Raw genomic sequence first — 27,206 nt, 5'->3', positions numbered from 1 at the left:
TCTAAAGTAGGTCAGGAAACTAAAGGAAAGACAGGACAAGGCCATATTTCTCAGGTGTAATTCATCGACAAATACCCCAGCCAAAATGCACACAGAAGGGTCTGGTCACACATGATCAGAAGTCAGTATTTATGGAGCACGTGACTTGTGTCAGACGCTGTAGAAGGTGCAGTATGGACATTATCGTGCACATCCCACACTAGTTCAGGGTGACCGGCCACTCAGTTTACCAGGGAGTGAGGGGTTTACTGGCATGCAGGATTCAGTATAAAATCGCAAAGCCCCCACCCACTAGCCCAGGGTAAAGGGGGACCGCCCTCAGGCTGTAAATGGAAACCTGTGGCTCAGAGGGTGAGGTGACCTGCCCAGGCTTGTCCCTTTGGCAGGAGGACCAATGCCCAGCAGCCCCCAACTCCACGTGCTTCAGTACAGCACACGGCTGTGGCCCTGAGAGTGACCCTTCCTCTACTGAAGGCTCCGGGTCATCCATAAGACCAACACCTTAAAAAGATTTAAGTGTGAATTGGAGATTCCTAATCCTTTTGACAAACAAAACGGTAAAAATCAGAAAACTATTTTCAAATAAAATTAATAAACAAACTTGTTCTACAAGAAATCAGGATTTTAACCCCAAACAAGCAAACACTCTGTGGGCACAGTCGGGGCAGGTGTGCCGTCCCCTCCACCTTTTAAGTCCCTTGATGCCCACGGTCCTCTTCTGTCCTGTTATGTGAGGAGCAGGTGATGCAGGAACATTCATTACTCAGATGACCGTATTTGTGTGTTGATTTTTTTTTTAGACAAATTAGTTCATTTCTTTGCTTATCTATATAGGAGAAAAAGCAATACCAGTGGTGATCCAAAATGGTAGATGGAATTAAAACGTACAGAAAAAGTATGCACCAGTCAGAAATGCAAGGGACCTGGTGCACACAGTGAACACCCCGATGAAGGAATACGGTGTGAGCAGCCCTCCCCCAACCCTCATGGTGCTCTCCCAACCCCTGCACTCTACCCTCCAGGCTGACCACTTTCCCCACTTCTAACATCATGTGTTCATTTGCCTGCTTTTGAATTTTATATAAATGGAATCATAGAGTGTGTAAAATAATTTGTTAATGTTTATTGAATTCCGATGACGTTCAAGGCGCTGTGTGGATTTTCAGTGAATCTCAGTGACTTGGCCTTATGCATGCCGGTGTGCTCTTACGGATGCACGTATGTCCCCACGTACGTCACAGAATTATCTTAGCTCTCAATACCCAAAGACCATCTCGCCTGGGGATGGGCTCACATGCTGTTTCTGTTCAGGAAGGCACCCCTGCTACGTAAATTCAGCATTACTATGAATTCAACAGAGTCATTTAGGTTCTGTGTTGGGGAGTTTTCCAAATGCTGAAGTCATCTGCCCTCTGCATTCCAGCAAACGTGTTAGGATAATGAAGAGGGGAAGCCACTTTAGTTTTGGGGCAAAGGGGAAGGTGGCATTCAGAAGTCATCTTACATGGCAGCCACCAGCAGAGACCTGATGTCCAGTGAAGGCACAGCCTCCACAACAGACAGTCCCTTCCAGCCCCAGGGTCTACCCAACACAGCGCTTGTCCATCCTGGCTATCCATGAGTCGCTCCTCTAACATCCTGGGAGCCACCAGCCAGTGTCCCCCATTGCTTGCCAGAAGCACACTGTTGCCATTGTTATGTGATGGTAATCTGTGCTGTTAACCCCCAAAGAGGGCTTGGGGCAATTTAGGGAAGAGAGGCTGCATATTTCTGGACAGCTCGGAATTTAGGTGATGCCGTCTCCGCCTTGTACTAGCTGAGTGACTGAGCTCCTGGCTTCTTCCTTGTGGACTACAGTTTTCTACTCCACAAAGTTGGAATGTTAATAACTGGGTGGCTCCAAGCACTCAATTAAAAATATTTTGTGGACACACCTTGCACACATAGTGTTTGAGAAATGCCAGCTCCCTTGCCCTGCAGATAAGATGTGATTGCGTTTGTGCCTTAAATGCTGTCCTAAGCTTCCTGGCTGACAAGGCAAAATGAAAACACAATGGCTTGGCTTGTCCTAGTCTGATGAGAAGAATGTTCCCAGTTTTTCGGGATGGTCCCAGTTTTTCAGGAAATATAAACACTTTCCTGGTGCTAGAGTCTAACACAACTTTATTTTGAAAGCTTGAGTACTTCATTGATAGAGGTTGCAACAATGATTTTTATCCCCAGGAGATGGAGAAATCACCTTTCTATTTCCATAGCATGTATTAATCCCTTAGTTAAAAAATACTAATCTAAGGGTAGAGTATGACATGATGTCTGGAAAGTGAATGCCTTGACATTGGGGGTCAGGAAGCTCTGTTTGTCCATTTCTTTTACCATCTCCTGTTAGTGGACATTTACAGTAATCCCATAAATCAATAGGACATAAAGTCAAGGGTAACAAGGCAGAATCCTTTTCACTCAGGGCTCCATGCTGCTGCTGTGTGTGGGGGACAGGAGGACAGCCTCGCGTCTTTGCAGGGCCGTGGTGAGGATGAAGGAGATAACCTGCCGACAGGTGTTTCGGGCATTCTTGGCATCAGTATCTATAAAGGGGAGGATCGGACTGGGGGTCCTCTCCATTTTAACATTATACATGTATAGAATCATGGTGAGTGTAAACTCGGTTTAGTCAAGAACTGAGCCATCACGTTATCAGTACTCTGTGCAAGTATGCTGCTTCGTGAGTGTGGGGCTCTGCTCCCAAGAGCCGGGAGCCTTGCAGGGAGGCCTGCCCTCGGGAGGCGTGGATGTCTGCTCACCCCTGCCTGGAAACTCCAGGATTTGGGTTAATGTGCAACTTCAAGCTGAATGTGAAAAACATTTCAGTTGAGTTCTTTGTTGTTTCAGAGGAATTTCACACACACACACACACACACACACACACACACACAAATAGAGTGTGTAACTCTCAGTGGCCTGAGTGTTCCCCCAACACGTGCAGACTCTGGCCTGAAAGAGGCAGAGGTGAGGGAGCTGGACATGGCATTCCTGGGGACCCTGAGCTGCCACGGGACACCAGGAGCACCCCCCTAGATCTTAGTGTGGGTCAGTGCAAGGAAGGGCAGTGAGGGACCCTGGCACTGTGGCTGCAGCTTTGCACGTGGAACGTCAGCCTCAACAGAACTCCCTGGACACAGAGCTCCAAGCCTGGCATTCCTCCTCCTGCTCCCTGACTCCTGTCCTTTGAGGGCATTCTTGGCATCAGTATCTATAAAGGGGAGGATCGGACTGCGGCAGCTGATCTCTCCTCCCTCACTGCCTGTCCCAGGCTCCCTTCCCAAAGCACCTCATCAGGTGCCTCAAACATAGTAGTCATTTGATAAATACCCGCTGGTCAGTGAGTGACACAGTAGGCCAGGAGGAACGATGCCTATGAGCGTCCTGCAAGACTTCCTGTTGTTACTCTAAACCCTGAGGCTTGATACTTTGACTGTTCTTTTATTAACCCTACCGCAGGCCAAGTTTACCCATGGGCACTGAGGTGTCCATCACAGCTGTGCTCAGGAAGGAGATAACCTGATGTTTTCCCTTCATTGTTGAAGATTTTAGGTGGATGATATTCATGTCATAGGGATCGCTTATTGCAGGAAGGCCATTTCATTTAAATATGAATGTTTTGAATGATTGGTCATTTAAAAAATAACCCATCCATAAATTTCAGACTTTCAGAGCTTTTATCTTCTCAGAGACCAGCCCTTGTTTTAAATGAGCCAGACTTTCTTGGATTTGCTCATGAATCTTCAATCTGAGTTTTGGGTTAGGGGGAAAGATGGTATTTCAGTGTCCAGGGCAGGGACAAATTAGACAAACTGCTGCTTCTTGACCGTGAGGACATTGTGGGTGAGGGGATGTCATGCGGGTGACCTTTGCCAGCTGACTGGCTGGCTAGGTCATGATGGCTTCCTCTGCCTGGGCCCTGGGGCCTGCACCTCTGCCTGCAGCTCATCTCCCAGGAAGTGATTTCTGGCCTGGGTGCCAGAGCATCTGGATTTTCCCCAAATTAGGCATTTTCACCCCTGGCAGAGAGCATGAATGCAGCTGGATTTGGTCTCCGGCTCTACCTCTTACTGGCCGTGTGACCTCATGTTCAAGGTCCTGTGAAGATTAGGTGGGCCCCGCCCCCTCACATTCCTTGGGGCAGTGCTGGCCAGCTGCCCCTTATCTGCACCTCACCCTCTCACCTGCGGGGCTTATAACTCAGCCGCACGATGCATGTCCCTGGCTCATCATCTGAGGTTGTCCATGACCTCATGTGGAGGCCACTGTAGCAGAGAGGATATGGGCCCCACCCCCGGTCACCTAGCTAGGAAGGTCACCCAGGCTTCCCACGTGAAAGTGGACAGGACTCTGGCTTGGGCATTGTACACCCTGCAGCTTCCTCTCTCCCTCCAGCTTGGCTTACGGGGCAGGCCACTGGCCGAGCACGCAGCAGCCGAGGCCCTGGGGTCCCCGCAGTATGTGCAGCCACCTGCCTGCCTCTCTGCCTCTAGCCCCCAACATACCAGCTAAAATTTACCCAGATGCCTGGGTCTATACAGATTGCTATTGAAGCAGGTCAAATCCATACATTTTGAGATGATATCCTGAGTTGTAAAGAAAGAGAATGGTATTCCCTGAGAATGAAGGGTGCGCTGCCTTCAGAGGGAGAGGAGGGCCGACCTTTATAGGTAGACAAAACCATGCTAGTCAAACACTGTGTTGCAGCATATTGTTCCAGAACGCAGCCCCGCACATTTGTGCGATAAAGCTGTTTTTGTTTTCAAGTGAATACTGCAGTGTTCTTTTGTGTGGAGGAGGGATTCATTCCCAGTTCACAGACCCCTTTTATGTGGCGGGCAGGGGGAAAAATAGGTGCTTGTCCTCGCAACACATATCCATCCTGGAGACGTTTTCATTAATAGCTCAGTGATATATGAATTCCCCAAATCTCACTTTTCATTATGAACTCGATGTTAAGTGGAGACATTTAGCCTCTTCTCTTTAATGCTCAACATATCCTCTGCCCCCGCCCATGGATTTAAAGCTGGCTTCTCCATGCACTTGACATGCAATCTTAGTAATGAACTAGTTTAGAGGAGTCAGATCAGCCCATTTGGGGAGAGAAAGTCATTAAACCAAAATATTTGAGGGTTTTGGGCAAAATAACTGATTGATTGGCAGATCTTTAGCTTATATCGTTGACAAGTTTTCAAACTCTTTCTTAGAAATAGCTAATAAACTTCTCTGCTCTGGGCTCCACATTCCTGGGAAAGAATTGTGCTGCTTTCAGAACACTTTTCTTCTTTTTCTGTGATGTTAATATATTTTCTTAGTGTCTCAGGGACATCATCCTGGTGTCTGTCAACGATGCCCATGCAAGTCACTTCCTGGGGCCAGGAATGTCCAACCTTCTACCCCGGTCCCTAAGTCAGGCCCAAGGTCCCCATCTTCCTCCCCTTCCTTCTTCGCTAGTGGGCTCTGTGCCCTTGATCTTTAAATAGCTGCCTATTGCTATTTAAAGATAGCACCTTATCTGCACCTCACCCTCTCACCTGCGGGGCTTACAGCTCAGCCACATGATGCATGTCCCCGGATCATCATCTGAGGTTGTCCATGACCTCATGTGGAGGCTGTTGTAGCAGAGAGGATGTGAGGCCCACCCCCGGTCACCTAGCTAGGAAGGTCACCCAGGCTTCCCACGTGAAAGTGGACAGGACTCTGGCTTGGGGATCATACACCCTGCATCCCTATTGCCACTGCCCTCACCTAGACCATTGGAATGGCTTCTTTGTTGCTCACGGATCTTGAGCCTTCCTTCTCTCTGCAGCCACTTCCGTGACCTTCCTTGCAGAGAGCAGAGAGGCCCACCCAGGCTTACAGCTTCTGCAGCCGCCTTGTGGCTTCAACACAAATCCAAAGGCCTCCGCCACATGCCAGGCCCTGCCCGCCTCAATTCCAGATCCCTATCTGCGATTTACCATATACTGAGTTCAGCGCTGGGTCCTACATGTGGATGATCTCATTTATTAACCCAGCAAATAGGATTATTATTCCTATTTTGCAGGTGAGGAGGCTAAGGCTCAAAAAGATTGAGTGACTCACTCCAAGGTCCAGGCGGGGAGTCACATTATTTGCTGTCTCCAGAATGTTGCCGCACTCTCTACCTGCTGTGCCTCTGTTCATGTCGTCTGCCTGGGCATCTTATTCTTGAGAAAGACGCCCTGACTTTGGCCAAACATGAGATAGAAGCCACTGCTTCCATCTTTGAAAGCCCCCAAATCAGCACGGTCATTCACCCTGCATTTCAGTGATCTGTTTATAAGCCTGTCTTTGAAATTCCTTTAGGGTGAAGACCTTGAGCTCCTATCCATGTGATTTTTTTTTTAAATCCCTAAATCTTTACTATTTGGCACAGCACCAACCCCTAGTAGATTCTCAATGAATGGTGGTGGCTGATTTAGTACACTTATTCATCCATCCAACTGGTATTCTCTGAGTCACTGGTATGCGCACAGAACTGTTTATGTAATAAAGAAGCTCGAGTTTTCTATTCAGAAAGCACCAAATTGTATATCTTGGGGTGAATGTCTGTTGCTTGCTTTTGTCATCTGTAATGTGTGGATCATGCCTACCCACATTACAGGGCAGTGGAGAGTGTGGCACGCTTACTTTTAATCCACCATCCTGCTATTCGGTGTTGCTGAGCCGGTGAGGTTGGGGAAGGAAGACACCGTCAGATGGAAGGGCAGCAGAGGCATCTTTGTGCTTCCTGAGCACCTGTGGGGATAAAACCAGGGTGGCCTTGGGGCTCAGACATGACACCAGATGGGCCGGGGCGTGGGAAGCATGGGGCCACTTGGGCTGAGGTGGGGAGCTTCTGGGCCAAGGAGCAGCGTGAGGATAGCAGCAAAGCCAGGACAACTGTGGAGTGTCTGGAGAATGTAAAGCGGTTGTGTGTGGGCAAGGGACCTCTAGAAAGTTCCTGCTCCAGACGCCATTGAGAAGCACACCTTGGCTTGTGGAGGAGATGCTGAAAGGGAAGTTTGGTGTTAGATGTAGGAAGGGGACCCCCGGCGTCGGAGGGTGTCTGTGACCCACGTGTGGGTCTCCTGCTATCTTCCCCACCCCGAGGCTCTTCCCTGGGAACTTGTTTACCAACACATTCTTCTGCTCTCCTCTCTGGGACAACCTCATCAGCGAAAATGCTATTTCCTTTATTCCTTAGCAATAGTTGTTATTATTACATAGTAATACAACTACCATGGTTAATAAGAGTGAAGTGGGCATTAACTTGTCCCTTTGCATTTGTGTCAGATTGGTAGTAACTAGCATTTTAATTAACACCAACAATCGGCATTTTTAAATTAAGAAGCACATTGTAAGTTTCCTTTCATTCTGGGTCTGCCGGAATAATGATCCTCCTGAATAATTATTAATGCCATGATGGCTCATCCATCATGCTGACGTGGGGAAGGTCGCTTTGCCTGGGGCCTCTGCAGCTTTCTGCTGTTTACAGCTGGGCGTAAAGATAATCACCAACTACCCCTTTACGCACATGGTTAGCAGCCTGCTCAGAGGGCTAGGGCCGCCTGGTGAAAGGCAGGGGTGTTTCACATGGGCACTCTGAAAATTAACACCTGCACACATCAGGTTTACTATCTGAATACAGAGATAAATCATTTTCTCTGGGGTTCACTGAACACTAATGAGACCAAGAAAAATGTCTTTTGAATCAGATTTAGAGTGTTCAAGTACCATTAGCTTCATATAGTGAACAAGCCTGCTCTGAATACCTTCACCGTCCAAACACAATGTGAGGAGTTAAAAAAGAAGCCTAGTGCTCAAGGAGAGCTTCCCTGCCAGCCCCATCCACCTGACCTGAGCTAGGAGCAGCAGGGTCAGGTACAGTGTGATCAAGGCTCCGGCACAAGAGAGCAAGGAGGCACAGGGCATGCGATGAGGCAGTTCTCCCGTGAGGTCTCACTCCCATCTGGAGCTAGTTCTCTACCCCACTTCCTCCCCTGCCTCACCCAACTGGCAGAGACATTTAGGTGTGTTCAGGGGTGGTAACCAGGACCTCTTCATAGTCTAGTGGGGCCGTGTTACAGTTGACCACTAGCACCAACCTGGAGGGTAACTTCATTTCAAAGAATCATCTGGAAGGTGAGAACTTTCTCAGGTGTGTTTGGGCAGCAGAAGGTTTGGAATCATAGTACTTTTTTTGGTAGGCCTTCAGAACCGTGAAATTCATTCATCCATCAGCAAAAGGGTGTGAACACTGCCCCGGGGCCAGGCGCTCTTGTAAGCAGTTTCCGCAGTTTCACTTGGAAAAACATCATCCTGTGTATACACTTTAAAAACATGCCAGTGGCAGTCCTACCTGATAAACTGTTGTGCCAAGTGCCAAGAGGCGGGCACGCGAAGAGATGGGCCAGAGGACGAGGCCTGAGCCTGCACCCCAAGTCTGTCCCTCGCCAGATTTGCTCTGTGCTGGGCAGGGTAGGTGCACTTACCTGCTGTCAGCCTGCAGAGAGGGCCCTGGGGGCAGCGCAGGAGAGGCCACCCTCCCTTCTGGGCCTGGAGAGCGCCCTGCACCCCCGAAGGGAACACGGAACCAGAGGCCTGGGTTCCCAAATCCGTACTGATGATAATGGCAAAGACAGGCCTGGGTGCATGGCAGCCAGCAGCCTTGGGCTTGCAAAAGTGGAGTCCTTGGCTTGCTGATTTGCATAGTTTCCTAATCCAAAGAGGGGCCCCCGACTGTGTGATCATTAGAGAGGTGCCTTTGCGTGTACTTTGGGGACTGGTAATTGAGCTTCAGAAAACACTCTCTGGAAGGAATGTACATGGATCTTTGCTGAGCAGCTGCCCTTGAATAATTCTTAAAATTTGCCAAATATTTAGAAGTCCAGAAGATTGACAAAATGGGTGGTTGAGAAAATGGATCATTTTTCCAGCCTCAGCAGCATTGTTTGAAGGATCCCCTCGCCCCGGCCTCGTTCAGGCGGCTGCTGCAGGGCGGGCAGAAGGCCGTTCTCCAAACTCCTCTGGTCCAGGGAGGTCCCGCCCCAGTGAGGTCAGCAGCCCCTTCCAGCCTTCCTGTCATGCATTAGGAAATACAGAAATGAACAGAGTTGCTGATGCCTGGAAGGTAAACAAGGAAGCTGGCAGGGGATGATGCCCAGCGAGGACCTGAAGCCCCGTGAGTCAGAGGCGCTCTGCCCTCTCCCCCACAGCATCAGTCACCCGCTGCAGGCAGAGTGAGAAGAGTCCCTGATGGAATGCTGGGGGCTCTCGTTGCTTTCTCATTTGTGTGACTTTCCTGTTCTTTGGCCAGTCCATCTCAATGAACTGCTCTGGTCATGGCCCTTGAGTGCCACTGGCTGAGAGTAAATGGCAGTCTTTGTCATTCCAAGCGCTCTGACCAATAGATTAGACAACTCTCTGTACTGGGGGACACTGGAGCCCCAGAGACTGCAGCTGGGATAGAGGAGCTCCACTGGGGGGGGTCTGATCATCCTGCCAAAGCTACCTCCAGGCCAGAGTTCATGGTGTTTGATTGCATGATTTTTATTCTTATTTGTGTGTCCTGGCTTTATACAATTTTAATCCATCATAACAATTTCACATTTTAGATATAGTATATATACATGTAGAAATAATGTATGTAAACATTTAAAAATTAAATGTAAAAGTGCATCCAAATATTTTTAAATGCTGCCGCCCTTTTGAGAGAATAGCTTGTCGATCACACCCTCAGCAGAGTACATTCTGCCTGCTTGAGTGTTTATAAGGCTTCAGGCCAAGGGTGTGTTTTAGAGACTACTTTTGTCTGAGTTTGGGAAGATTTCCCAGTTACTTATGCCCATCCCAGAACTTGACAAGTCAGAATAATTTACGTTTTTGCCTTAAGAGGAGCAGTTCCAATGGGTTGGTTCTAAACGCTGTAGTTTTATTTTCTCCTTCCTAAGGTCTAGATGCACAGTAACGGCCCTGTGTCTTTCCCTATCTTGTGAGCAATCAGGAGGGGACAGCTTCCTGTAGGAGCGCCGCCGCCTGACCTCGTCTGCCTCACCCCCCACCCCGCCACGGATTTCCCCTGTTCCACGTCCTCACACCACCTCTTTCCCAGGGCCTGGCTGGGCTGTGTGCTCCCTGCCTCTGCTGCCTGGGAGCAGACCCCCTGGCTTCCGTGGTCAGGTTGGCTCAGGCTGCTGTGAGCCCAGCTGCTCCTGCAGACCCACCTCTCCCCACAGGAAGCATGTGGCCAGCCTGGGTCTTTCCAGGTCTTCCTGGCACGGAGCCCACAGTGAAGCTCTCTCTAGAGTTAGAAGGAACTATCAGGTGTTCGCCTGTGTCACTGCCATCCTCCACGGAGTGCCGTTCCTGGGCCCCCCTGCCAGCAGGCAGTGCCCCAGACACTGGGAATATACAGGAAAGGAAAACCATCCTTACCCTGAAGGAATCACAGCTTCGCTGGTGGGAGGGAGACCCAGAAAGAAAGAAAAAAACCAACAGAAGTAAACTGCAGTGGGGGCCCGGATCCCCCTGTGCAGTTCAGCCAGGAGTGGCCTGTCCCTGCAGCCGGGGGTTAGCAAACCCAATGCCCTGCCTCCCCACTCTGTGGAACACTAGTCAGGGTCTCAGCAAGCCTCAGTGTTCCCATCTTTAAAATGGGACTCTTCTTTCCTCAAAGATTGGCTGTGGGCTGTCAGGGGGACACCACAAGTGGCTGCCAAGGCAGGTGACAGGTCCAGGACATCTGAGAGCTTCTCTCCCTCCCTTCTTGGAGGACAGTGCAGTTCTGGATAAGATGGTCCAGATAGGACGTGTAACCTCTCTAGTTGTGGAACAAAACTATATAAGGGACTCAGTGGGCCCCCTCCTGAGAGTCGTAGATCTGTCCACGGGAACCAACCCCCAACCCCCTTTTTTAATGCACTTGTGTCACCTTTCCAAGCACTTTGCTCAGTGATATTGGTGCCCCGAGCTAAGGGACGTGTTCCCGTGATCAAGGCCAACTTGAGAAGATATTCTGGGTGCTTGGCTTTTGTTCTGCTTCTGTGCTCAGAGAAACCAGTTGTGGTTTCATGCTAACTCATGTGAGTCCGACCCGGTACAGTATGTGACCTATTTGTAGAGCCTACTGTTCCATGTATTCTCGATCTGTTCAAAAAATTAACTAGTTCTAGTTTGAAGTTTAATTCAAAATCATTTTTTATGTTTGATTGGAATTTAGTCAATCATGCTTATGTGTTTATTTAACCATCCATTGTCAGGATGCCCACCCAATCCTGTGCCCTACTGGGTTTTTTCCTTGCGGTTTTTATTTAATTTGACTCAAGCCTGTAGCCCTGCTTCTGCATAGGATATACTTGTGCATCTCACTGGGTTTTATTTTATGTTAAAATGTTCAACATTACACTGGAAATGGTTTTGAGCATTTCTATCAATCCTCCTGAGTTCTGAAAGTATCTCCACTCCTGGCGTCTCCCTGTGCTTGGCCCTAGGCAACCGCAGTCATGCCCAAGGTCCTCCCCAGTTCTTTTTGAGGACAGGAAGGGGTGGACTCTTGTAATAAGTATACTTACAAAAAGGTGGTTCCTCTCATCCCTGATGGTCACCTCTTGCCCAGCACTCTGCGCCCCTATCACCTTCTTGCCATTTGCCTCATGTTATATTGGGCTCCTCTGTGCTCTGGGAACTCTGTGACTCTATATGTCACTCAACAGGTTGATCCCCACTGCTTCTTTGTAGATTCTTTGGAATTTTCTGTGCAGACAACCCTGTCATCTGAGAATAAAGTCTTATGTCTTCCTTTCCATTTTCTATGTCTGCTTTATTTTTCTTGCCTTATTGCATTCACTAGGACTTCTAGTACAATGTTAAGTATGAGTCGTGACAGTGGACATCCATGCCTTGTTCCCAGTACTGGGGGTAAGCATTCAGTCTTCCACCATTAAAATAACATTAGTTGTAGATTTGCCCAAGTAAATTTAAAAGTCCTTAATATTCGAAGAACTATTTCTTCTGCTTCTTTGGCTTCAAACCTACTTCACAGGTCAGCTTTTTAATTAGTGCAACAAGTTGTTATAATTATGTGCTGTATAGTTTTCGGTTTAAACTAGTCTGGCCATGACTAAGATAAGAACTAGTCTATTTTGCTGGAAAATATCATGTATTTTATTAGTTATTGAAAGGTCATGATCATCAAAACATGATTCTACACTCTAGAGGCAGAGATGTACAGTGACAACTGAGCATGGTCTCCAGCCACAGGAGATGGAGGCTAACAGCCATATTTGCAGCTGCCTAACTGGCCACTCATGCAAGAACAAGAAGGGCATGTCTGTCAACTGAAGAATGGGTGAACAAGTGCGGTCTGTCCATATAATGGAATAGTTTTCATCCATCAAAAGGAATGAGGTTCTGCTACAGGCTGCAATATGGATGAACCTCAAGAATAGACCAAGTGTAAGCAGCTAGTCACAAAAGGGCACATATTGTACCATCCCATTTATGTATGTCCAAAAGAGGCAAAGCCATAAGCAGAGAGTGTATTTGTGGTTGCTAGGACCTCAGAGGTGGGGAGAGGTTGGGCTGGGGAGCTAATGAGCTAGTGGGCATGGAGTTTCCTTTGGGATGATGAAAATGTTCTAAAATTAGCTGATGGTGATGGTTGCAAAACTCTGATGATGCTAAAAATCATTGAATTGTGCACTGTAAGCAGGTGGACTTTATGGCATGTCAAGTATATCTCAATAAAGCTGTTAAAAACAAAAAATGAGAGCTGAGTTAATGGCATGAGCAAGCTAGGTAATGATTAAGCGAACTGAGGAGACGGGAGCATCCTGGGCAGGTTTTAAGAGGCAGGTCTGGGGCAGATGGGCTGCGAGGGCCTCAGAAGAGGGGGCTCCGAGGCTGCAGAAGGAGCAGCTGCCTGGGGGCTGCACGCCATGCACTTTAGCCACGGGGCAGCCACCGTGTTCCACCACCAACCGACACGACACCCAAAGATTATGGGAGGATTTGGAGGAGGGCACTTTTGGAAGTTGGGGATTGCAGCAAAGATAAGTTATCATCATCCAGATGAAAGGCCTCAAGTAGCGCCCCAGCAATGAAGCAAAAAGGGGAATATTCAAGGAGCGCCACAGAGGAAGAAGCGGCTAGGGTCGGCAGCTGGCACCTGTTGGCCAGAGACTCACCCTTCCTTTCTTTCTCTTTCTTTTTCAGATTCTAGCCCTCGTTTTCCCTTGGTGAGTACAAAACTTTTACAGAATTATTTCTGGGATGTAGTTAACTGCTTAAAAAATATGTGGGGTTGAGTTGTTAGAGAAACATTATCTTCTAGAGAAAGAAGGCCCTGCAATCACTGTGCTCTATTTGAATTTTATGCCTTAATTTGCTCAAATGGACTCACAACGTACTTTGTATGACATCATTTTTATTTTTTTCTATTTTTTGAGTTGAAAGTCTGGCTCAGGTCTTCAGCATCCTGCAATGATGGTTAGGACACATTTCCACATGCTTTCCTTTCACTGACTTGTCCTTGCTTTTAAAAGAACCTCACCTTATCTCAGCAGCACACATTCAACAAATTACTAGGGTGCAGGGTGGCACATAATAGCATTGATGGCGATTGCTTCTTAAATCCATCTGCTGTGGGGAAACTGCTGAAAAGGAGCTTCTCTGGATTGTACTTGTGCGTAAAAAAAACAAACAGTGTTTCTGTTGCCTAATTTTATGCCTGTGGAGATCCAGGCAGCATGCCATGCCTTGATGTCCTAATACTTAGGAAAAGAAACACCATCTCCTTTTTGTGTTTTGCTAAATCAATTTCATGTTAAGTTCCCGAAAGAATTTGAGGGAATGCAATCTAAGGGCTTTTGAAGTGGCTGCAGCATGTGGGCGAATACCATGTGGTGTGGGTGGTGTGCACTCACCTTGATCGTACCAGGGTGTGGGCAGCTAGGAAGTTGTTTGTCTTAAATGCATCACCCTGTTGAAATACTTTGACTCTCTCCTGAATTATCTTAAGGTCAATGGGTCAGTCCTTTTACCCTGGAGGCCCCCTTTTTTAGGGGGTGTGTCCTTCAGGGCACCATTTCACCTGGTGCGATCAAATGCCTTTTGGTTCTGTGGATCGTTTCTCTCTTTGTTGAAGGGATGCTAAATATAGTTAATGATTTATCAGGATAGAGACTGAGGAAGCCTCCATTTGCTACCTGCCGACACAGTCGTGCTGTCCATGTTCTCTGTCGCATCATTATTAGTGTTGATTCTGCATCATTATTAGTGTTGATTCTGAATGATATCATCTACTGGGGCGAATGTCCACCATGGGATCAAAGAGAAGGGTCACTACTGGAACAATATTAATAAAATAGAGTCTAATTAGGTCTAATTACAAGAAGTTGGCAGGCTCCTAAGCAAGGGGCGTTGGCTCATCCCTATTGGTTTGAATGGATATTAAACATACAGCTCAAAAGGCAGTGGATCTCACCAACCGTGGGCTGAAATACTGGAGGGTCAGGCCCACAGACTTATCTCCTTCCGATGTTAAAGGTGACCTTTGCCTTCCTTGGCTCTTGGCTCAGCACCGGCCCCTCCACATGCAGGCTTGCCATCTGCCCATTCTGCATTTCCGGGCCTGCTGCCTGTCTGTGAGTAGGTCAGCAGCTCTGCTGGGTGACCCTGTGACATGTGCTTCTGGGGCTCCCCAAGTCCCAGCATCATCTCAAAACCAGTGACAGATTCAGAAGTCGGCCCCAATCCCAAGGTAACTGTGCACCTGTCTGCCTGTGTCCACCACAGAGTCTGGGCAGCACCTCCCTCTACGTGGTCCCATCCTTGGCCTCCATTTCAATGGGAGAGTAAAGTTTTGCCTCAGGAAGTTGTGAGTTGTTTGACTAACAGTGCTTCTGATCTCAGGAATTTTCTCTTTGATGGGAGAAGAGGGTATTCCAAGTAGGAACCCACTAGGGTAGCCATCTTCTCTGCTACCTTTGTTTGCAATCTTCCTTTTGGGGTATCAGGGTAGGACATCAAATTGGTCTTCTAGCCTGAACCAATTTCATTACTAATAATTTGAGATGTGTTTCAGAGCTTAGGATTTCAAGTAGCAGAAGGGGATTTATTGCTACTGTGGGGGATCAGAGACTCACTTTTGTTTAGTTAGAACTACATAAATAGCTCACTTGGGGCAGGACAGGAGACAGTAAGTGCCCTGAGGTTGGTGACTGTTCCAAGCCACTGTCCACACCTGGCAGGTTGACTGCAGAGCAGGGGCCCAGTAACACCTGCTGGGAAACACGTGAACCTGTGTGGGTTCCCTCCTCCGTCAGCTGTCCATCACTTCAGGATCATGGTGACGTACAAGTGAGATCACCCAAAGTTAGCATTCAATAAAATTGTTATTTCTAACATCAACACAAAATTAGAGCAGTTGTTTCCAACTTTTAAAGAAGACATTTAGCTGGGTCGTTATGCATGTGACGGCACTCCAGTGGATATGGAAAGATGGAAAGGAGCTAGCTCCCTTTTCTAGCAGTAATCTCTGAGTTTCATCTTAAGAGGAAAAAAAGCCACTCTGTGTTAATATTTGACTTTTAAAAAAAGAGACCAATTTCTCCCCTGTTAAACTGGATGGAGAGTCTTTTTAGCACAGCCACCCATTCTCTTTTTTCTTTTTTTGGGAATATCAAAACAGACTTGGGAAGTAATACATGGTTCATATCAGCATCATATATGATCAGAGTTCCCTTAATTGGAGAATGTTTGCAACTCTGTGAGTCTTGGTTGCATAGTATTTAAATAATGCAATAGGAATTTCAGAAATAAGAATTTCTAGAAGACACATAATTAAAGCTTAAATATTTTCTCCAGGGTCTTGGAGGTCTTATATTGTTATACCAAAGGGTATCCACCAGTAAGTAAAATCAAATGACACTGTAACTTGACTATTTCATTTTGGCTCATGGAAATACCAAAGGAATAAAAGAAAGTGAAATTAATGTGCTAATATTAAGTAACAGAAAATTTAATTTGAAAGTTAACTTAGAATATTCACTCAGTAGCTTTCTCTTCTTTAATGATCTATCTCTCCTCCTGTGTCAGTCAGTATGTTTGATTTTCTCTTTCCAGTCATATTTCTTCCTTGGTGTTGGTTTGAATAGCCACCAAAAAAAAAAAATCTGAAGGTTTTTAAGTAAAGCCAGGGGCCTAATCCATGTTCTTCCAAGGTGAGGCGAGCCACTTCAAACACGGCTTCTGTGCACCTCGGCTGGGTCAGGTCTGCATTGGTTTCTGAATCTGCAGAAAGAAACGAGAAGCTAGATACATGCTGGGCACAGCACAGAAGACTTCACAACTTTCTTAGATATTCGATTCTGTTTCCCTCCTTTACCTTGTTCTTGGGATTTTATGAGCATCGGTGGGTTCCACAGGTTTCCCATCCAAGCAAAATGTGTCTCTCCCAACAGGGAAGAACTTATTCTCCCAGAGACAGAGATTAGAAGCTGACAGTAAGTTGGAAGAATGCTTCTGGACCTGATCGTGACAAACAGATTATTCCCTCATTTATTTCCATTTCTATTTTCCTCCCAGGAAAGTTTCAACATTCTTCCAAGAAGTTCCTCCTAAAGGAGTCTACTAGGTAATCATTTGTCATATAGCAAAGCCATGGGTATTAGGCAGTCACACTTTCCACTTACAGGAAATAGCACAGCTTTCCTATATAAACTCAGGTCTCACCCCTGAGCCAGCTGACCCAGTTGAGAGCTGGTATTCTTCTAGAAGTCCTCTTTCTCCTGACAGGGAAACATGGATTCTTGCAGGCCAGGATGGCTCCCCAGCCTCATCTCAGCAGGACAAGAGGTAAAGGGCACCTTTCTGGTCACACCGGCTTTATGTCATGGTTGTTTGTAATATAATTCCTAAGGTATTTAAAAATCAGGTTAAGGAATATTATCAGGAAACATTTATTAAATGAAAATTTGGCAAACACCTCAGTTTTAACTTTGTCCAGCCCTGTGCAGGAAATCTGGGATTTATGCTTCAGGAAACCACTTTAATCCACTGCAGCTCAGCCAAATGGTGCATGGGGGTGGGAGGGAGTTGCTTTGGGCGGCCAGGCTGCCTGAGTGCCAGGAATCCAAGGTGAAGTCCACCTTTAGGAAAACAATCCCCAACTATTGTTGGGGCCTAGGCTGGCCAGATGACACATCAAAATCCCACCCATTTGAAGTTGAGCATTTCCTATTTTTATAATCAAACCCACCCTCTTAATTTTCCTTAACAACTAGATTTGTGAAATGGCCTTTCAGTTTGTGATGACCCTGTGAGAAAGTGGGAGATACCTGGCCAATGGAGCAATGAGCCGGCCTTCAAGGAGCTTGTGTGCAGGGCCCCGAGGTGAGGCCAGCACTGTGTGTGTGAGGCTTTCCTGTGCATGCGGTCCTGCTGTAGAAACAGCTGCAGGTCCACACCAGCTGTCTGAGGAGTGGCGTCATTCACACGGGGAAGACATGAAATCTATAAAACCTTTCGGGTGTGAGACTATAGGGAAATTTCTTAGATCCATTAGGCCACAGAATCAGGAATGAGGTTTGCTGCCAATTAGAAGGAACAGGAACCTGGACCGATCCACATTTGATGTGGGAACTCTCCCCCAACTGCAGTCCCATCCACGGGACCCATCTGTGTGAACTGGGACACTGAACAACAGGAGATTAGAACAAATTCTGTTCAAAAATTGCCATTTTGAAGTGACTTTTAAATACTGCTTATTGCAATGCAGAGTTTCGAATAATGTCTTTAAAATGTTGGAAAAGGAAAGCTTTCTGTGGAGTTGCTGAACAAAATCTGTGTCACGTAATGGATTCTCTGAGCAGCTTTTCTCTTTGTTTTGAATAGCAATGGGCATAAGCAGGAAACAGATCTTGGATTTGTGTTATTTTATGATGGAGGCGATTGAATTCTATTAACTTTTTAAAAATGTGTTGATGGCATTTAACTGCTTTCGAACAACTCTACCTGGGTTGATCCGCTATCAGAAATGGTACAGATTTTGTGTTCAAAGCTTCTCTATGAAAATATTATAAAGCTATCATGTTACCACATTGCTGCTGAGAAATTAATTCTTTAAAAACGTCCTGTTGGTGGAAGTTATTATTCACAGAAACAGGACTTGATCTACTTCCTGTTTTGCCTGATAAGTGAAATGCCTTATGCTGAAAACATAAATTGCATTTACGATAATGCACACGCGTATAGAGCACGTTATACTTTAGAAACATGTTCAGGCTCCATCTTAGTTGGGCCTCAGAGATACCTGGAGGTAGCTTAGGTCTGCATTCTCACCTTCACCTTATGGATGAGAAAACAGAGACCCAGGCAGGCTTGGAGAAGTGAGTCGACAGGACATGTCCCCTGTGTCACCTGCACTGTACGAGGGCTCCTCTCAAACCTAGAAGCCAGTCCACTCATTCCCACCACCAGAGGTGAGGTACGGACCTGGCCAAAATAAAAGAAAAATTTCCATTATGAAAAATATTATAATTATGAAAGTCGTAGGGCACATGAATAAATAAGAATGTACCCTGTGGACTCTGCAAACAGTTGACTGGTAGATAACTATATTTTGGAACAGTTTTATGATCACTTGAGTTGATCTTGGCCAGAGTTCCAAACTATTTCCGTATGTTATCTGCTGACCAAATCCACTTCTCTAATCTCTTCTCACACACTTGCCGGGTTTCCTCTTTGTGCAGCCATTCACCAGCCGACATTTATCAGGTGTCTCCTGCAGGCTTGTGATTATGCAAGGTCTTGAAAAATGAAGTGGTAGATCCTAGTTCTGATTTCAGGAACTATTGCCTGTAGGGCCAATATCTGAGTACTTTCTTTAGGAAGTATAATTACGTGGTTTGTGTGCACTAGCCTAGAAAAGGATGGGACAGAAATAGAGTTTAGCTCCAGAAAGCTGAATGACTTAGACATGTCTCTTCATGTCCTGAGTCCCAACCTTCTTTGTCGAAAAAGGAAAGGTCTGAGTGAGAACTTTTTAAAGGTCTCTTTAAGATATAAAGTTCTCTGATCTAGCAATGCTTCCCTGGGTTTTGCGTTAATGAGAAATCCCCTTACCATAGCCACTGCTGTGTACCAGCTGGGTCTGGGGCCAGCTAATGCATCAGCTTCCCTTCTGCATGACCTGCGTCCATCATGATGTAAATGTGGTATCATTTTAACTTCGAAAACAAAGCAGCTGCCCTTCAGGGTTTTCTCTTCCCTTTTCTCATATCTGTGCTCCTTCTCTGCCGCCCTCCAAAAAAGCAGAACACACATAAAGGAGGGACTTTTTTAATGTAAAAACACTTTTTGAAAAACAGTCTTTTTCTTTACAGGATGTCACTTAAATGAGGGAAGTAAGGGCTGGGAAACCATTGGCTTTGATTTTAAAACTTGAGCAGAAACCTTAGTTGGAAAAACGAAGGTATTTGCCCTGCTGTTCTGAGATCCATTCTGGCAAAGGGTTCTGGGGGCCACGTGATGGCTTATTTTACCTGAAGAAGTGACTCACTGGGAAGGTGGATGGCTTAATCTTGTCAGAAACCATGGAAACCCCCAAGGCTGCCCTGCTCCCCTCCCGTGGGAGTTCCCAAAGAAAGCCAGGCTGGAAAGTGTATGTCGCTGAGGTGATGTTAGAGATCCGAATGCACACAGTGTGTGCAAGATCGAATCCAGAGTCGTCATTATTTCCAAGACCTGTTTTTGGCTTCCTTCCAGGGTGAAGCCAGCACCAGCATTCTGTTGTGTTATTTCCCATTGTGGGTGGATTTCTTAAATTTTTGATGAGTGATTCACTACCAAAGGCTGTATGTTTTCCTCCTGTTGAGCTGAGAATGAAGACATGCTTCCTTTAAAAACTGGTTTTTGCTGTGAGTAAAACTGAGCAATGTCAGTGTCTCAGTAAAGTGAGTCAGTAAAACTCAGTGTCGGAGAGTAGGGGACGTAGTGATGTCACTCAGGGAAGGACTTAACCTTCCCCAGGCTCTTTTATGGTAACATGAGGTCTGCCTTTGATGTTCATCGCTGGAGGAGACTGTGCCTCATTAAACATCCAAAAATGTTCCTTTCTATAAAAATCGTTTTGAAAATTGTATAATTTTTTTAACATTTTTTTTTCATGTTGCAAAAATCGCGTTCCTTGGAAGACCATGTGGTCGGTTTCCCTGACAGACAGCATAGAAACATGCTCAGCTTCCACACAGTGTGTTCAGTTTTCTCCCTGCCCATGTCGCTTCCTCCGCATGGCCTCTGTCTGCCCAGCTGAGACCTTGAAAGCCCTTCCGGTCCACGACCTTAATTGAAAATAGGACTGGAGTTCCTCTTGGCCACCAGAGCAGTTTAACTACTGTCCCAGGCCCATTCCTTGGCATACTGCTCCCTGCAAAGGATGAGGAGTGCAGGCCACCCATCTGTACAGGAAGGCACTCCTTGCCTGGGCTCCGCTGGAAGCCAGTGTCTGCTGGACAGGCAGTCGAAGCCCGTGCCCTACACCCAGCACCCAGTGTCCCCAGCCTCGGGCTTCTGTGGTGCTGCCCGAGAAGCTGGGCCGACTGCTCACTAAGTCTGCTGTGGAAAACATGACCAGGAAAGGTACAGAGGACAGGCCTGGCCTGGGAGTCAGGAGGCCAGACATCTGTTCTAAGTCACTGTGTGGCTTCTGTCAGGTCTCCATCCCTTAAGGGCATCCACCCACCTCTGCAAGGTTTAGGATTCTGTCCATCCTAGATGACAGAGAGGAAGAGAGAGAAAAGTTCTGGTACAGAATTAAGAGGACAGAAAGCCATCTGTGTTTGCAGCAAGGTCATGAGGAAGTACAAGGGACAGCTGGGTGGTTTTGTTCTTAGAGGATTGGCTCTTATCTGATACCCCAGGTCTGGGCTCAGGGCTTCCTCGAGCTGAGCTGTTCCTCGGCAGATTAGACGCCCTTCATGAGGGTGGCTGGGCAGCAATCTCCCAGGCCTGGGAGCGCTCAGGAGATACCGGGCCACTCCAAGGGCCAGACCATAGGCCTTAGAAGTCAGCCGCCCCTGCTTTGTATGCTGATATGCCACTGTCAGACCATGTCAGGTTCTGACCATGTCAGAAACCCAAACAAAGGGTCAGAAATGCAAGTGCTGCGCCAGAAACCCAAGTATTGAGTCAGAATAAGTATAAATTGAAGTGCTGGATTCGCTGGATCCAGTACTTCGCTGGAAGTCGAAGTACTACATCAGAAATGCCGATACTCCATCGGGAACCCAGGGGCCTTCTCTAGAAAATCAGGCACCGTGTCAGACACACAAGTATTGTACCAGAAATCCCAATCTCATGTCAGAAATCCAAATGTCCAGAAACCCAAGGACTGTATCTAGGCATTTGCAATAAAGGTGCAAATGGGAGGCTTCATTTTGTCCCTGGCCGTGATCACGCCATTTTGGCAGACTGATCCATGACCAAAACATGCTGACCCCTTTCGGAAATTCATATAAGGAAATAACCTTTTATTTCAGCTGGGCTGTAGTACATTTTATAAAAGTTTGTCTGTTGTATATACTGCAGGGGCCCTAGGAAAGGTGAAAAAATTTGCAATTGCCCCTTGTGGCAAAGCCCAGCAGACCTGACTGAGGGTAAGCAGGTGTCTGAGGCAATCTCAGTACTCAGTTCTGTGGCATTTCAATGAGTCCTTGAAATTTCCAATCCAGATTCATATTTAATTCTCTTTTAACCATATCCTGCAAGAAAACTCTTTATGTGGATTTGAGAAAGAGAGAGAAAAACCAAACCAGTAGTGTCTCTGCAATCCTGGTGGCACTTCTGTAAGTTCATTAAATCCACAATAAGGAGTTTTCCTCAGGATGTGGGTAAAAGAGAATTAGGTACTACACCTTGGGAAAGGAAGTCAGATTCAGAGAATGGCTTGATGGTATGTATTGGTTTAGCTATATAGAAAATGCGAATTTTTTCCCACACCTATTTTCTACTTTATCCATGATTTATATCACGTGTGATATTTAACTTGAAACTCTCACGTGGTTGCATCCGTGCAAACAGACCGAGAACAATCCGCCTGACTCCCATGCCTGACTGTGACGGCGGGGCATGTCAGCCCCTGGAGCTCAGTGAGTTGCATACTGGCAGCGGGGGAGGTAACTCCGTGTGTGAGTGAGCGCTGCAGGGGGCGTGAATGAGTGAATGCGCTGCAGGGGGCGCGTGGCCCAGCAGGCTGTTAGCAGAGGAAAAACCCCATCTCTGCATTCTCCACGGTACCCGGGACGGCACCACTGGGCCACTGGGGAGAACTGGGCCACTGCATAAGATGCTGGATTGCATGTCCAAAAGCTTTTTCCTTTCCTCTGTGGCTCTTTTTTGGACCTATTGTTGTACTTTTCAGCCTCTATTGAATGTCATGCTCCGTGGAGCATGGGGATACTGTCAGGCCCTGCTGAGCCTCCTAGATGTCCCAGCCCCCGGCGGCTTGGAAGGTGGAGTGCATATGTTTTCCGGGCCAGAGAGAGGAGAGTCCAGAACGTGCCTGGGGAGGTGGCAGAGTGGGCCAGGTGTGCATGAGGCTCCCGGCCCCTGGAGCAATGTGTCTTTGTCCCATAAGACTTCACGGTGCAAAACACAAATTCAGAGATAGTTATTACAAAGTTCCGAACAGCAGCTGGCAGAGCCCTAAGCTCCATGCCCAGTCCTGTCTGCTCTGGGGCCTGGGTGACTGCTCTGTCTTGCATCCCTGAAGCCACCCCTGAGTGAGAAATGATGGTCAGAGCACGGGAATGCTCACCCGTGCTGTTTTGCCATAAGGATTCTTTTCCCCAGGAACATGATCTGTGTCCAGCTAGAGCTTTATTCTCCCGGATTCCATCATTGCTTTCTGGGAAGATATGCCCTGCCCAGACGCCTAAAGCTGCCAGCCCTCCCTGTCCAATTTCTGATCCCGGCTACCTTCTGCCAGCCTGTTTCACGTCCCTGTGATGTTGTCAGAACACTTACTACTATCTGGATGGTCATGTTCATCCACCTTCTTCCTCTAGAATATAGGCCCCGTGAGGACAAGGGTCCTGTCCCTCCCTCCCCAGCACAAGTGGCAGCACCACGAATGAGTGTGGTCGCACTGCCGCTTACACTGCTCTGCATCTGTCTTGGAACAAGGTGGATAACAACATAAAATTTAAACCAACTAACACCTCCCAGTGTGTCCGTACATCCCCGGGGATTTTCTCTGTCTGACCCCAGGCTGGCTTCAGTGACTCTTCCCACTGACGCCTCCAAGTTTGTTTTGTTTTGTGTTGTAACCAAACGGGCAGATGTCAAACAGTGTGTTGGTTGGTGCTTCCGACTCACTCTCCGCCTGAACACAGGGAAAGGCTGAGCTCCTTCCCTGAAGGCGAAGGTCTGGGCCAGGAGGCACATTTCAGCTCAACTTGAGTTTTTGATGGCAGTTCTCATCCCAGGCCTCCAGCCCCAGGATTCCTAAAGCTAAGGAATTTCTATGTTCACCAATAAAAGCCACCTACTAGCATTGGAATTCTGTGTCTTGAATAGAGATGTGTCTTAAATCAATCAAAGATATAGTCTAAGATGAGGGCCTTTTGTCAACTGTAGATTTATCCACCACGAAGAATGAACCGCACTCAGCACCATTCCCACGGTGTCATATCCCATCAGGGCCAGGAACTCCCTGCACCTCCCCAGGGGCCACATGACCCGTGTTCAGCCTCCAGCCATGCAGGTCTGGGATCTTGCTTCTCAGAGAGGAGAACCCAGTTGTGGTGTTCTCAGTTCTGAGGTTGATCCTGAGAGGTACTGAGTGTACTAATGAGCTAAGCCAGCCCACCAGGCCGGTGACAGGAGGTGACTGCTCAGGCATCTGTCCAGCCATGCGACCTGCTTCTCTTGTTTGCCCCCGTCCAGTTCCCTGGGGAGCATGGTGTGCTTTGCTTCTCACTAAACTTGTCCAGAAGTCCAGGCCACCTAAAAGGCATGGAATATTCCCAGTGGAGGAGCCTCAGCAGCTAGGAGCTCGGAGGCGGGAAAGAACAGAGTCACCGAAGTCCAAGTCTCGGGGCTGATGTGTCTTGGGAGTCACTGGAGGTCAAATGGTATTCCTGCTCTTGTAGGAAGAATGGTGAAGAGGTGAGACCCAGCTTCTGAATGTGATTCTCTCCATGATGATCGGCAGTGCACACGCCAGAGGCTTACCTGCTTGAAATCAGGGGATTTGATGAAACATAGGATACAAAATAGTGTTAGTTCTGAGATCTTATGCCATGACATGCCGTCAGTTCAGGCTAGCACAATTCATTCTGCACATTCTGGTCTTTCCCACCTAACTTGGCTGTATTTCCTGTTTTCCCAGGACTTGGAGGGTAAGACAGCAATCCCAGGAGTTTGGTGTAGGAAGGCAAGGTTAGGACTGGGCACCGAGAGCCCTCTGGGTTGCCCAGCACTTGCCTGCCTCTCTCTTTGGGTCCAGGAGCTGCCCCAGGTCCTGGGTCTGGCTATCACCCTGCAGTGTGCAGTCCTGTGCAGTGCAAGAGGCCACACAGCTCAATTACGTGGTGGTGTACAGGACGTGAACCTTGGCAAGTTTGGTGTATAAAGCCTGCAGTCGCTAGTGGCTCTTATCATAGACTGTCTTTAATTGATCAATTTAAAACATATCCCTTTTGAGACACGGAATTTCAGTGCTGCTAGGTGGCTTTGATTGGTGGGCGTATCTTAGCCTTTGGGGATTCATCTGAACTGGATGGAGCCATTTCTCTCCCTTCTGAAGTGGAGGAAACCAGTCCATGGGGTACAAAAGAATGCAGAGAGGGGGCTTGCCAGTGTGGGCATGGCAACCAGGGGACCGAGCTCATGCCAGCTGTGCCCTCGGTGAGCTGCCTGACAGCAGATGAGTCATGTGCCTTCTGGGGCCCCCATTTAGGGAGTCAGATGGGTCTCTGAGAACCGTACATTCTTGGGGTCCATGGGTCCAAAATAGCACCACAGAATTACCCCGGTGCTTAGCTGATGGCCCAGAGCCTGCTGGCAGAGTTTGCAACTAGACAGTCCCCAAGGCTTTCTGTGGTCACCTAAATAGCTTCATGCTGTAAACACACATGTGAAAACCTTGTTTTCCAGTGATGCTGCAATATTTGATTAGTTCATCTGGATGACATAACAGGATGTCTAAAGTAAGCATTGCTTGGAGTTGCGAATTTGCTGAGCATCAAAGGAAAACTGTCAGGTCAAGAACCTGACTGTCCCTATGTGCCACATGTAGCATCCTGCCCATGCTAACACGCACTCCACACACACGTGTTGAAGAACACTCCCAGACCACCTTGGACTAAATGGATTTGACCTTGATTTCGACAATGTGCATTAGCATGAGATAGGGAGTTTTCTTTGAGACTCAGCGAGCCATCTATTCCACCTGCTCCTGTCTTAGCTGCCAGCCTTGGTGTTAAAGAGTCTAGTTTCTCTGGGAAAATTCATGTCACGAACATCTTGTTGCTGGGAACCAGCGCGATTCAGTTTTCATTTCAGGATGATGTACAGTCTCCTGTGTTGCTCCCGTGTGGACGCGGAGCAGTGAGTGATCTGTGATCATTTGGAAGGGAGAGAGCGTGTCTAAGAAGGACACAGTGTTGGAAGCTTCCATTGCTTGGCAACACGCGACTTACCTATGTTTCACCAAAGGCAGTTCAATGGGCTAAAGGTACTCATTCACATTGTGGTACACCAAGGGAACTGTCTCAAAATCTGCCCTGTTAAAACTGTTGCCTTCTTCAGTAGAAAGTAAACACCTACCAGGGGAAGTGGGCTGGGGGCTGGCCGCAGGGTGAGGGACGGCGGTAGGGCCTTTTTGTCCCTGAGTCCTCCTAACTTAGGGCTAAAGTATATTCAAATTGCTCAGGATTCTGGCCATGCAGTCTCGTGAATCTTAAGAATCTCCTTCACCATGTGTTCACCTGAGGCTTCTCAACATTTGTAACTGTGGCACCTGGGAGTGGAGCCCTTGCCAGTGAATTCCCATCCATTCATTCAGTACACTTGCCCACTTTCAGCTTCCACCCTCCACCTCATTTCTTGTCGGCAGCTGAGCTCGTGAAAACTCTCCTTTGCAGGGAAGGAGGAGGCCGAGAGCTGTGGGGCCGCCGCAAACACTTGCTCAGGCTCTGTACTGGCAGCGGCCAGGCTGGTGCATCCAGGCTGCTGGCAGTTACTGTAGATGTCGCAACCCTCCCTTCTTTACGAAGAGGGTGTTGCAAGAAATGTGTCTATTCATTGTTGCAGCCTTGGTTTCTGGAGCCCCACGGCATTCTTTCTTATGTGGAGAGAATTTTCTTTCTGTCTCTAAAACACAAAACTTTTTCTAGCCGGGCCAATCTTGATAGTATTATGTCAAAAAAAAATAGGAAAACTGCAAAACAAAGCAAAAAGCAAACAAGTACAGGGACAGAAGACACAGTAAAAGACCAGAGTGCACAAAAAAATGTAACTCAAACTCAGGTTAACTTAATGAAATTTGGCCTTAGTAAATTACCTGCCTTTTCCAAATATTGGCCTCTGACGTCCAACCTTAGTTATTTCTCCCTTTTTTATTAACACCGTCTTCTCAGGAGTCCAAGCCAACTCCCAAACCACTTGTAGTGAGAGCGCAGGACAGCCGACTGCTGGCCCCGAGTGTCCAGGTAAACCTGGCATTTGCTCAGAGGTAAAGCACGAAGTCCATGTGCTCCAAAGGGAGGTTCCCACGTGCTGTTTTCAAGACTGTCCCCTCGTCTTGCCCTCCTCTACTGCAGGGCTGTTAAGGGGAGGACGCTCTTCCTGTAAGTTTGACGTAGGGCTAGAACCTCTGACTCCCAGCATCTCAACTTCAAGGAGAGTCCCGCCAGCGAATAGCCGCTCTGAAGACTGAAAGGTCATATCACTAATATCTGTCTTTTTTTTTCAAGACAGACTTCATAGGTTAGAGACCTCAAGAATTAACAGGAGTCCATGTATATGTATTTGTGTGTGTGTGTACTGGTTACAAATAAAAAGAAAATAGATGTGCAAATAGGAGAACTAAGCCACTGCTACAAAACTGAATACACAGTTTCCTCATGTGAACTCCTAACAACAAAAAACTTTTATAGTTTCTCATT

The 27,206-nt window shown here is 47.3% G+C and overlaps 1 protein-coding gene across 5 annotated transcripts in view; it reads left to right on the top strand.

Annotated features, from left to right (window-relative positions):
* Nucleotides 1-27,206, top strand: part of PTPRE (protein tyrosine phosphatase receptor type E) — a 142,857-nt gene that overhangs the window by 44,124 nt on the left and 71,527 nt on the right. Inside the window, exons 1-2 of one of the 5 annotated variants that reach the window (XM_073240127.1) lie at nucleotides 9,202-9,220; nucleotides 13,252-13,274. The exons of 3 other annotated variants lie outside the window; for them this stretch is intronic. The gene's annotated coding sequence lies outside the window, so the exon portion shown is untranslated. Of the gene's footprint in view, nucleotides 1-9,201; nucleotides 9,221-13,251; nucleotides 13,275-27,206 lie in introns of those variants that run through there. One more of the 5 variants, XM_073240126.1, reaches the window with a different exon arrangement.

This window comes from Manis javanica, chromosome 7, assembly GCF_040802235.1.
Source record: "Manis javanica isolate MJ-LG chromosome 7, MJ_LKY, whole genome shotgun sequence".
Taxonomy (NCBI): Eukaryota; Metazoa; Chordata; class Mammalia; order Pholidota; family Manidae; genus Manis; species Manis javanica.
Note: the sequence above shows the minus strand (reverse complement) of the source record. Positions and strands in the feature narration are given on the sequence as shown.